At 37.4% G+C, this 11,958-nt stretch overlaps 1 pseudogene; it reads left to right on the top strand.

Moving 5' to 3' along the window:
* Window positions 1–294: 294 nt before the first annotated feature.
* LOC133761190 (NIF3-like protein 1) lies at window positions 295–1,285 on the top strand (annotated as a pseudogene).
* The last annotated feature ends 10,673 nt before the right edge of the window (window positions 1,286–11,958 follow it).

An 11,958-nucleotide genomic window follows, 5' to 3' on the forward strand; every position in this document is an offset into this window, starting at 1 on the left:
ATTTCAGATCTTTCTGTTTCTTTGCCTTTAAATTTATAAACTGATTTTTTATTACTTGATTTTATTTTTACACTAGGTGGACAGAAAGCAATCCTCCTTAATAAAGTTGACAATTAGCTTCACTCAGAACATTTTTAACAATGCACGTTAAAAAATTTGTCTTACAAACTGTTCTGCAATCCAAATATACAACTTGAAAAAATGATGTTTAGAAAACAAAAGCCAATGTAAAAAGACAGATTAAGGGCTATGGAGATGTACCTGGACTCAAATTGAGTTTTGCCCAATTGCTGTATGTTGTCATCTTGCTTATGCCTGGTCCCCATGACAGTCTGGTTTATGTAATCTCTGAACTGCAATTCTTCCTGTTCCTTCATGGGTCTGAAGACTCTCATTTCCTCCTTGAATGACTGCATCCCTGTCTTCTGCTGAGAGTTGGGACAATATTGGGTTGCTGGTGGAACCAAGCCCACCACAAACTATAAATACATTCTTCCTGACCAATGACTTGACTGAGAAGGTGATGGAGGAGGCTCTGCATAAGAAGGCAGATCTCATTTTTTCCTACCTTCCACCTATTTTCCTACACATAAAGCATATTACCTGGATGTCCTGAAAGGGGCGCCTGGTGTTCTGGGCTTTGGAGAACAGAGTTGGCATCTACTCTCTTCACACAGCCTATGATGCTGCACCCCAGGGATTGAAAAAGTGGTTTTCCAAAGGGCTTGGAGCCTGCACATCCAGGCATATACATCCTTCCAAAACTCATGGCTATCTTATAGAGGGAACCACTGAGTACAATTCAACATTAAGCATACCCAAGATATGGACAAAGTTGTGTCTGCAGTGAGAGAAGTTGAAGGTGTTCCTGTCACTTCTTTTTCTGCTAGGATTGATGAAGAGAAAAATAAGGATCAGCCTGAATTGTACTGAGAAGACTTTGATACAGGTGGTGGCTCAGCTCTCTCAAAACAGATAACTTTGCCAGAGAACTGAAATTCTGTCACTGCAGAAGCCTTTGCTCTACATACTGGAATGGGTCAATCATGCACCCTGGATGAATCTGTTGCCCTGGCAACCATGATTGAGCAAATCAAAAGACACCTCAAACTAACTCATATTTACTTAGCTCTTGGGGTAGGAAGGACCTTAGCATCATGAGTCAAAGCTGTGGCCCTGTCTGCTGGTTCTGAGAGCAGCATCCTGCAAGGTGTGGAAGCAGACCTGTACCTCACAGGTGGAATGTCCCATTATGATGGTCTGGATGCTACTTCCTAAGGAATAAATGCCATTCTCTGTGAACACAGTAACACTGAATGAGGCTTTCCTTCTGACCTTTGTGATATTCTGGGTGCCCACTTGGAGAATAAGATTAATATTATCCTGTCAGAGACGGACAGGGATCTTCTTTGTGTGGTACAAGGCATACAGAAACATCAAGATGATACAACCTACAGATTGCATCTCCACTCATGTGGATGTGTAACATAAGTCAGTGGAGTCGATATATCATTCTGGAAGAGTATCTTAAGATGCATGAGGATGCTTCAAAAAGTTCATGGAAATGTTTATTTTGAGAAAACTGCATAGATTAAAAAATTCACAAAATAAACAACTTTTAACTCCATTTTCTGCAAACCTTTTGAACTGCCCTTATATTATCTTTTCTAGTGTATCTGGTTCAACAAATGTTTTATAGTACATAAGGAAATAACTGAACTACCATAATGAAGAGCAAATATTAAGAAAGATCAACTAAAATCAGTTTACTAAAGATTCTTGGGAAGTAACCAAGTAATTCTCTCCTTAGTTTAATTATAGTTGGGATATGTTAACCTAGATGTCTCTGCCATTGGTTAGTTTTAAAATGTCCTTTAAAACTTAGAATTGAACACCTATTTTTAGGCAGTAGCCAGTTTGGGATGATATGGTCTGTCTCTGTGTCCATGTTCTGTAGATCCACCTAAATTCCAGTCTTTCACCTCAGTTTTAGAATCAACATGAGATTTATTAGGAGGAATTCTTAAAAATATGATTGCTATTCATATTACTATGTCTTTATTGCTTTTCATTTTATAAAAATAAACCGAATTATAACATTAATCCAAGCCCTAATCCTTACCTTGGCCCTAGCCCTAGCCTTAGTCCTAGCCCTAACCCTAAATCTAATCCTAGATCTAAACCAATTCTGAAGCCTAATACTAGGTCTATCCCTAGACAAAGCATTAACCCTAAATTTGGCCCTCATCTTAACCATAACCTTACCTTAATCCTATACTTAGCCAAAATCCTAATTGTATCCCAACATGGTGCTTTAACACAATCTAAACTCTAATCCTATCCCTAACTTTAGCCTTAATTACTCAAGCACTAACCTTAATCCTAATATGAGCCCCAACTCTAACCCCAACACTAATACCAAAACTTAAACCTAACCCTGCCTTAACCCTAGCCCTAACCCTGGCCTAAAACCTATCCATAGTCCTAACTTTAACTATCACACTAGCTCTAACCATAGTCCTAACTCTGGCTCTAACTCTAAAATTTACCATAGAACTAAATATAACCCTAATCTTAAACTAATTTTAAATCTCACCCCAACACTAATCCTATCTTGCTGCTTAGGCCTAACCATAAAACAAACTAGCATTCAGTGTGAACTTAAACATAGTCCTGAAGCTAACTTTAATGCTATATCTAACACTAGCCTTAAACTAACCATCATGCTAACCAAAGACTAAGCCTCATCCTAGTGAAGATGACCCTAACTTCAACTACAACTTTATATTATATATAACCACAGCTCTCTCTATATATTATATATAGATATATAACCATATATAACCATATACATTTATAACCATATATATTGTACATATTATATATATAATGTATATAAAACCACAGCTCTAACTCTATCCCTAGCCCTACACCTAAACTTATCCCTAATCCTAGCTCTATCCCTAGGCCTAACAATAGTCTTAACCCTATCTATAACTCTAATCACAAATCTAATCCTAAATATAACACTAGTCCTAGACCTAATCAATATTCTAACCCTAAAGCTAAACATAACTCTATGTGTAGCCCTAACCCTAAGCCTAGCCCTAACCATAACCCTAACCATGGCTTTTAATCTAACCTAGACCTAAGCCTAAACTTAACAGAACCCTAATCCTAAAACTAGCCCCAACTCTTGCCATAAGCCTAATACTAGCACCAACAGTAAACATAAACCTAGCTCTAAATCTTACCCTAACCCCAACTCTAACAATAGCCTTAATAATAACACTCATTCTAAACCTTAACACCAGTCCTAGCTCTCATCCTAGTCCTAATTATAACCCTAACACTCATCCTATATCTAGCCCTACACTTACTTCTAACCCTAAATGGCAGAATTTGCATTCACATGAACTGTCAGGGTTTATATACACTTGAGTAACTGAAGTGCTCAGAGAAAAAGAAAGAGAGCATAAACCCTTTTGTGTTTGAATGGTGCCATCATTAGTCACCAATTCTGAAAACACCCCATTTTCAAGCAAATTGTTGTTAAACTTCTAGGTGTCACTGTGGTGATACATGTGGGAAGGCTTGTGGCTTAGGATGAGGAAAAACTGCAACTTGGCAAAAAAATTCAGAAAACATCAGTCAGTTATTGAAGACTAATAGAGGCTGTATGAGTAACTGCCATGGATTGGCCCTCTAGTCCTAGTATAAAATTTGTAACAGGAGGAAAGCAAACAAAATGCTGAAAATGTATCATTTGAAACATATTAAGTGAAAAAATCAAATATAGAAGGCAGATCAAATGAATTTTATTGTCTACAGATAAAAAAATGAGCTGAATGCCAACAGCAGCTGTGCTCTATGATGAAAGATAATATCTGTGTAATACTTGTGAAAATAAACTGCATCCTCTCAGAAAGGCCTGGAAAAGTGATGCTCACAGTCAAGCATTTAGATGTAATGGCTAAAACACTCCACAGAAAAAGAAAACCTTGAATTTGATCCCAAGTCCAGCTCTAAATAACTCTTCAAACCACAAAAGAGAAAACAGGCATTTTGCATTTTTCCCCATCAGAATAGCAGCAAAATATGCAGTCACGGGAGCAGAGAGGAAAGGGAGGACTGAGAAACAGTGAGCAAACCTAAATCTGTTTGTGATTTAATGGTGCTGTGACTTTGCACCTGTTCTCAAAACTGCCCATTTTAAAATAACTTTATCTTTTTATCTTCTTGTGGTGCATTGGCTTTGGGAAGAGGGTTGGCATGGGGACACAGGAAGTCACCTGGACCATTGGCCACCTTGTGGGCTGCCTTAGGTGCTAGAACTGAAGGCATCAAGATCAGCAATGGGGTCCAGCTCTGAGATTAGACTCGAGAACTCTGGGGCTGGCTGAGGTATCTCAGCTTCCCAGCAGGTCCTGGAGGCTGGGGGTGCCTCATCTTGCCAGGCTCTGCTAGATTTCCCCCGGTGCCAAAGTCTGTGCTGCAGGACAGGGTGCTGATGCTTCCCTGCCCCCATTCCTGGCCTTCTCCTACCACTTGCCTCATAGCAAGCAGCGCTGGTTTCTTTAGTGAATTCACTATTGTGTACATGGCGGTTTAATTTTCTGACTTTGTGTTGACTCTGAAACCAGATGCTGTGGAATTATATGGACTTATTATATTTATCCAGAGTAACTGAAATGCTGTTTGTAAAAATTCACCTGAGTATTTATTTTAAATACATAATTCAAGGTTTAGATGGTTACATTTTTAGATGCTTAATTTTGGTAGCAACCACAATATTTTGACAAAACTATTTGTAGAAATTTCTTTCAACCATGAATTCATATAATATAAAATATGTGTTGTGATGATGTTATCATTTGCTGCTGACACTGTAAGTTCATGAAAACTGAGGAACTCAATAGCAAAATCTGCCCAATTCAGTAAGACGTGGAGCTCACTTGTGCTTTTCATTCCTTCCCAGCAGATGTCTCCCAGACTTGTTTCCATTACATAAAAGATTCCTTTTTTGCTGTTTTATGTTTTCAGGTGGGAATGCTGCTTTCATTTTATAACCACAATGCTCTTCACAAGTGCCGGTAATGGGAGGATTGAATAAATGCTGAGATCCCTTTCAATGCCAGCTCAGTAAAGTAGAATAAACAGGAAATCAGATGTCATTTAAGGAATTTTTTTCCTAAATGTACAAGGTTTTATATATATATTTTATTATATTTATATAATTATATATTATATTCTATTCATTTATTATTAATATATTATATAATATTTATTTTATTTTATATATATATAATAAAAGAACAAGCACTTGCCAAAACCAAATACAGTGCCAATCTTAAGTGATTTGGAGTGCTAGTTTATTGTGTTTTATATCTCAGCATATCAATTATATTCTTTTGTATGCATCAAATATTACATAAGAATGTAAAATAGTCTTTACAAAAGAGAATTAAATATAAGAAAAGTAAATATTACTAATATGCAGTAGTACATATTTATTATTTGCAAATGGTTCAAGATTACAAGGCCCATTATTAATAAGAAAACAATACATGTGAATTATGACTTAGCAACATAGAGTGTAAAGGAAGTTACATATTTATATTAAAAATACACATGCAAATGCATAACAGTCTCTCTCACCATACACTGCTTCAGAAGCAGGAGGCATGAAGCTGTAGCTGTTTGAAAATACACAACATGCTGAAATCTCTCAAGCATAAAAACTGTACCCAATTTGCCATAATAGTTTCTTTCTTCAAGTATTTGGATCTGAACTCAAGCAAAGAAAATAATGAACACCAACGATTTTCATTCTATGAAATTATAAACAGGTTAACAGTTGTAAAAATCTTGAAAAATATGGAGTTTATGAGAATGAGAAATGCATTTCATAAAAAAGGCCATAGTGGATCTATTTCTTTGGGGCTATATATTTTTTTTAATTTAAGATCTCTGTCTCTTTTTCTTCCCCCTCCCTCTTTGTAACTCTGCCTTTCAATTAAGGAAACCAATCTTTAAAAAAAGATGGACAGATGTGGCTGCACATACCCAAAGGAATAGATAGATACACAAAGGGAGAATGTTGGATACATGTAGTCTCCAAGTGCAGGATTTGAATGATACTGAACAATCAGTGGTAGGGTGCCAGCTGCACTGCAGTTATTTTCAGATCAGTGGCAACCCTCAATTCCACAATCCAACTTGCAAAAGTTAGAATTTAGAATTCTCTTTTCCCACTCAAGGATTGCCTGAGCCACACATACTGAAAAGGAACTAAGAGGGAGGATCTTCAAGCACATGTAGTCATCATTCAATTTCAAAGTCAGAGCTTTAAATACTAAGATTACTCTGAAAGATATCAGGCCCTTTTAGCTTCTTAGGGAACACACACTATATTTTTATTTTTTAAGAAAGCCTTTATTTAACAAATATAAATTTCATAGGTACCACTTTTGGAATATAGCAATTCTTCCCCCCATACCCACCCTCCCAACCCAAGGTCATCCCACCTCCTACTGCCTCTCCCATCCCATTCATCATTAAGATTAATTTTAATTATCATTATATACAAAAGATCAACTCTATACTAAGTAAAGATTTTAACAGTTTGCACCCACACAGACACACAAAGCACAAAATAATGTTTGAAGATAAGTTTTACTATTAATTCTCATAGTACAATTCATTAAGGACAGAGGTTCTACATGTGGAGCAAGTGCACAGTGACTCCTGTTGTTGATTGAACAATTGACATTACTTTTTTTTAAACTTTTATTTAATGAATATAAATTTCCAAAGTGCAGCTTATGGACTACAATGGCTTCCCCCCCATAACTTCCCTCCCACCCGTAATTCTCCCCTTTCCCGCTCCCTCTCCCCTTCCATTCACATCAAGATTCATTTTCAATTCTCTTTATATACAGAAGATCAGTTTAGCATATATTAAGTAAAGATTTCAACAGTTTGCACTCACATAGAAACACAGAGTGAAAAATATTGTTTGAGTACTAGTTATAGCATTAAATCACAATGTACAGCACATTGGGACAGAGATCCTACATGAGAAGTAAGTGCACAGTGACTCCTGTTGTTGATTGAACAATTGACACTCCTTTTTTTAAAACTTTTATTTAATGAATATAAATTTCCGAAGTGCAGCTTATGGACTACAATGGCTTCCCCCCATAACTTCCCTCCCACCCGAAACTCTCCCCTTTCCCGCTCCCTCTCCCCTTCCATTCACATCAAGATTCATTTTCAATTCTCTTTATATACAGAAGATCAGTTTAGCATATATTAAGTAAAGATTTCAACAGTTTGCACTCACATAGAAACACAGAGTGAAAAATACCGTTTGAGTACTAGTTATAGCATTAAATCACAATGTACAGCACATTAGAACAGAGATCCTACATGAGGAGTAAGTGCACAGTGACTCCTGTTGTTGACTTAACAAATTTACACTTTTGTTTATGGCATCAGTAATCACCCTAGGCTCTTGTCATGAGTTGCCAAGGTTATGGAAGCCTTTTGAGTTCACCAACTCTGATCTTATTTAGACAAGGTCATAGTCAAAGTGGAAGTTCTGTCCTCCCTTCAGAGAAAGGTACCTCCTTCTTTGATGACCTGTTCTTTCCACTGGGATCTCACTCACAGAGACCTTTCATTTAGGTCATTTTTTTTGCCAGAGTGTCTTGGTTTTCCATGCCTGAAATGCTCTCATGGGCATTTCAGCCAGATCTGCATGCCTTAAGGGCTGATTCTGAGGACAGAGTGCTGTTTAGGACATCTGCCATTCTATGAGTCTGCTGTGTATCTCGCTTCCCATGTTGGATCGTTCTCTCCCTTTTTTGTACTATCCATTAGTATTTGCAGCCACTAATCTTGTTTATGTGATCCCTTTGGCTCTTAGTCCTATCATTATGATCAATTGTGAACAGAAATTGATCACTTGGACTAGTGAGATGGCATTGGTACATGCCACCTTGATGGGATTGAACTGGAATCCCCTTTTATGTTTCTAACTCTACCGTTTGGGGCAAGTCAGCTTGAGCATGTCCCAAATTGCACATCTCTTCCCTCTCTTATTCCCACTCTTATATTTAACAGCGATCACTTTTCAGTTAAGTTTCAACACTTAATAATAACTGTTTATTGATTGCAGTATTCAACCAAAAGTACTAAGTAGAACAAACAAACAAAAATACTAAGAGGGATAACGTATTAAGTTGTTCATCAACAGTCAGGGCAAGGGCTGATCAAGTCACCATTTCTCATAGTGTTCATTTCACTTTCACAGGTTTCCTTTTTGGTGCTTGATTAGTTGTCACTGATCAGGGAGAACATATGATATTTGTCCCTTTGGGACTGGCTTATTTCACTCAGAATAATGTTTTCCAATTCCTAATAGGGATCATATTTCAGTTAAAATTTAAACACCTAAGAATAATTGTGTGCTAATTACAGAATTCAACCACTAGTACTAGAAAAAAAATACTAAAATGGATAAAGTATTACATTGTACATCAACAGTCAGGACAAGAGCTGATCAAGTCACTGTTTCTCATAGTGTCCATTTCACTTCAACAGGTTTCCCCTTTGGTGCTCAGTTAGTTGTCGCTGATCAGGGAAAACATATGATATTTGTCCCTTGATGCTTTCCAGATTCCTTCATCTTGTTGCAAATGACCGGGTTTCATTGTTTTTTACTGCTGTATAGTATTCTATGGAGTACATGTCCCATAATTTCTTTATCCAGTCTACTGTTGGTGGGCATTTGGGTTGGTTCCAGGTCTTAGCTAGTGTGAATTGAGCTGCAATAAACATTAATGTGCAGACTTCTTTTTTGTTTGTCAATTTAATTTCCTTTGGGTAAATTCCAAGGAGTGGGATGGCTGGGTTGAATGGTAGGGTTATATTCAGGTTTCTGAGGAATCTCCAGACTGACTTCCATAGTGGCTTAACCAGTTTGCATTCCCACCAACAGTGGGTTAGTGTCTCTTTTTCCCCACATCCTCTCCAGCATCTGTTGTTGGTAGATTTCTGAATGTGAGCCATTCTAACCGGGGTGAGGTGAAACCTCATTGTGGTTTTGATTTGCATTTCCCTGATTGCTAGTGATCTTGAACATTTTTTCATGTGTCTGTTGGCCATTTGGATTTCCTCTTTTGAAAAATATCTATTAAGGTCCTTGGCCCATCTCTTAAGTGGGTTGTTTGTTTTGATGTTGTGGAGTTTCTTGATTTCTTTGTAGATTCTGGTTATCAACCCTTTATCTGTTGCGTAGTTTGCAAATATTTTTTCCCATTCTGTCGGTTGCCTCTTCACTTTCCTGTTTCTTTTGCAATACAGACACTTCTCAATTTGATGCAATCCCAAATGTTAATTTTGGCTTTGACTGCCTGTGTTTCTGGGGTATTTTCCAAGAAGTCTTTGCCTGTACCTATATCTTGCAGGGTTTCTCCAATGCTCTTGAATAATTTGATGGTGTCGGGTCATAGATTTAACTCTTTAATCCATATTGAGTGAATTTTTGTGTAAGGTGAAAGGTATGGGTCTTGCTTCATGATTCTGCATGTGGAAATCCAGTTGTCCCAGCACCATTTATTGAATAGACTGTCCTTACTCCAGGAATTGGTTTTGGATCCTTGATCAAATATGAGTTGGATGTAGATGTTTGGGTTGATTTCTGGTGTTTCTATTCTGTTCCATTGGTCTATCCATCTGTTTCTGTACCAGTACCATGCTGTTTTGATAACAGCTTCCCTGTAGTATGTCCTGAAATCTGGTATTGTGATGCCTCCGGCTTTGTTTTTGTTGTACAAGATTGCTTTAGCTATTTGAAGTCTCTTGTGTCTCCATATGAATTTCAGCATCATTTTTTCCATATCTGAGAAGAATGTCTTCGGGATCTTGATGGGTATTGCATTGAATGTACAAATTGCTTTTGGGAGAATGGACATTTTGATGACATTGATTCTTCCAATCCATGAGCATGGAAGATTTTTCCATTTTTTGGTATCCTCTTCTATTTCTTTCTTTAAGGTTGTGTAATTTTCATCGTAGAGATCTTTAACGTCCTTGGTTAAGTTTATTCCAAGGTATTTGATTGTTTTTGTAGCTACTGTGAATGGGATTGATCTTAGAAGTTCTTCCTCAGCCGTGGCATTGCCTGTGTATACAAAGGGTATTGATTTTTGTGCATTGATTTTATGTCCTGCTACTTTTCCAAACTCTTCGATGAGTTCCAACGGTCTCTTAGTAGAGTTCTTTGGGTCCCCTAAATAAAGAATCATATCATCTGCAAAGAGGGATAGTTTGAGTTCTTCCTTCCTAATTTGTATCCCTTTAATTTCTTTTTCTTGCCTATTGGCTCTGGCTAAGACTTCCAGAACTATATTGAATTGCAGTGGTGAGAGAGGGCATCCCTGTCTGGTACCAGATCTCAGTGGAAATGCTTCCAACTTTTCCCCATTCAATAGGATGTTGGCCGTGGGTTTTTCATAAATTGCTTTGATTATATTGAGGAATGTTCCTTCCATACCCAGTTTGCTTAGGGTTTTCTTCATGAAAGGGTGTTGTATTTTATCAAATGCTTTCTCTGCATCTATTGAGAGAATCATGTGGTTTTTCTTCTGCAGTCTGTTAATGTGGTGTATCATGTTGATTGTTTTGCAAATATTGAACCATCCCTGCATACCAGGGATAAATCCCACTTGGTCTGGGTGGATGATCTTTCTGATGTGTTGTTGCATTCTATTGGCCAGAATTTTATTGAGTATTTTTGCATCTTTGTTCATCAGGGATATTGGTCTGTAATTCTCTTTCAATGCTGCATCTTTTTCCGGCTTGGGAATTAAGGTGATGCTGGCTTCATAGAAAGGATTTGGGAGGAGTCCCTCTTTTTCAATTGCTCTGAATAGTTTGAGAAGAATTTGAGTTAGTTCTTCTTTAAATGTCTGGTAGAATTCAGCGGTGAATCCATCTGGTCCTGGGCTTTTCTTTGTTGGGAGGGCCTTTATTATTGTTTCAATTTCTGTCTCAGTTATGGGTCTGTTTAGGTTTTCTATGTCTTCCTGGCTCACTTTAGGTAGGTTGTATTTGTCCAGGAATCTATCCATTTCTGATAGATTTCCCTGGCATACAAGTCCTTGTAGCAATTTCTGATGATTCTTTTTATTTCTATGGTGTCTGTTGGTATGTTTCCTTTTTCATCTCTGATTTTATTGATTTGGGTCTTTTCTCTTCTTTTTTTAGTTAGTTGGGCCAGTGGGGTGTCAGTTTTGTTTATTTTTTCAAAAAACCAGCTCCTCGTTTGGCTGATTTTTTGTAATTTTTTTTTGGATTCAATCCTGTTGATTTCTTCTCTGATTTTCATTATTTCTCTTCTACTAGAATTGGGTCTGGTTTGATGCAGATTTTCTAGATCCTTGAGATGACTTGAAAGCTCATCTATTTGGTACCTTTCCAATTTCTTGTTGTAGGCACCTATTGATGTAAACTTTCCTCTTAACACTGCTTTTGCTGTATCCCAAGGTTTTGGTATGTTGTGCTGTTATCCTCATTTACTTCCAGAAAATTTTTGATTTCTCTTTTAATTTCCTCTATGACCCACTGTTCATTCAGGAGCATGTTGTTCAATCTCCATGTGTTTGCATATGCTCTAGGGATTCCCGAGTTGCTAATTTCCAACTTCATTCCTTTATGGTCTGAGAAGCTGCATGGTATGATTCTAATTCTTTTGAATTTGCTGAGACTTGCTTTATAGCCTAGTGTGTGGTCAATCCTAGAGAGGGTTCCATGTACTGCTGAGAAGAATGTAAATTCTTCATGTGTAGGATGAAGAGTTCTGTAGATATCTGTTAGATCCATTTGGGCTATAGTGTCATTTAAATCTACTGTCTCCTTGTTGATCTTCTGTCCTGATGATCTGTCTATCTC

The sequence above is a fragment of the Lepus europaeus genome, chromosome 5 (assembly GCF_033115175.1).
Source record: "Lepus europaeus isolate LE1 chromosome 5, mLepTim1.pri, whole genome shotgun sequence".
Classification (NCBI taxonomy): domain Eukaryota; kingdom Metazoa; phylum Chordata; class Mammalia; order Lagomorpha; family Leporidae; genus Lepus; species Lepus europaeus.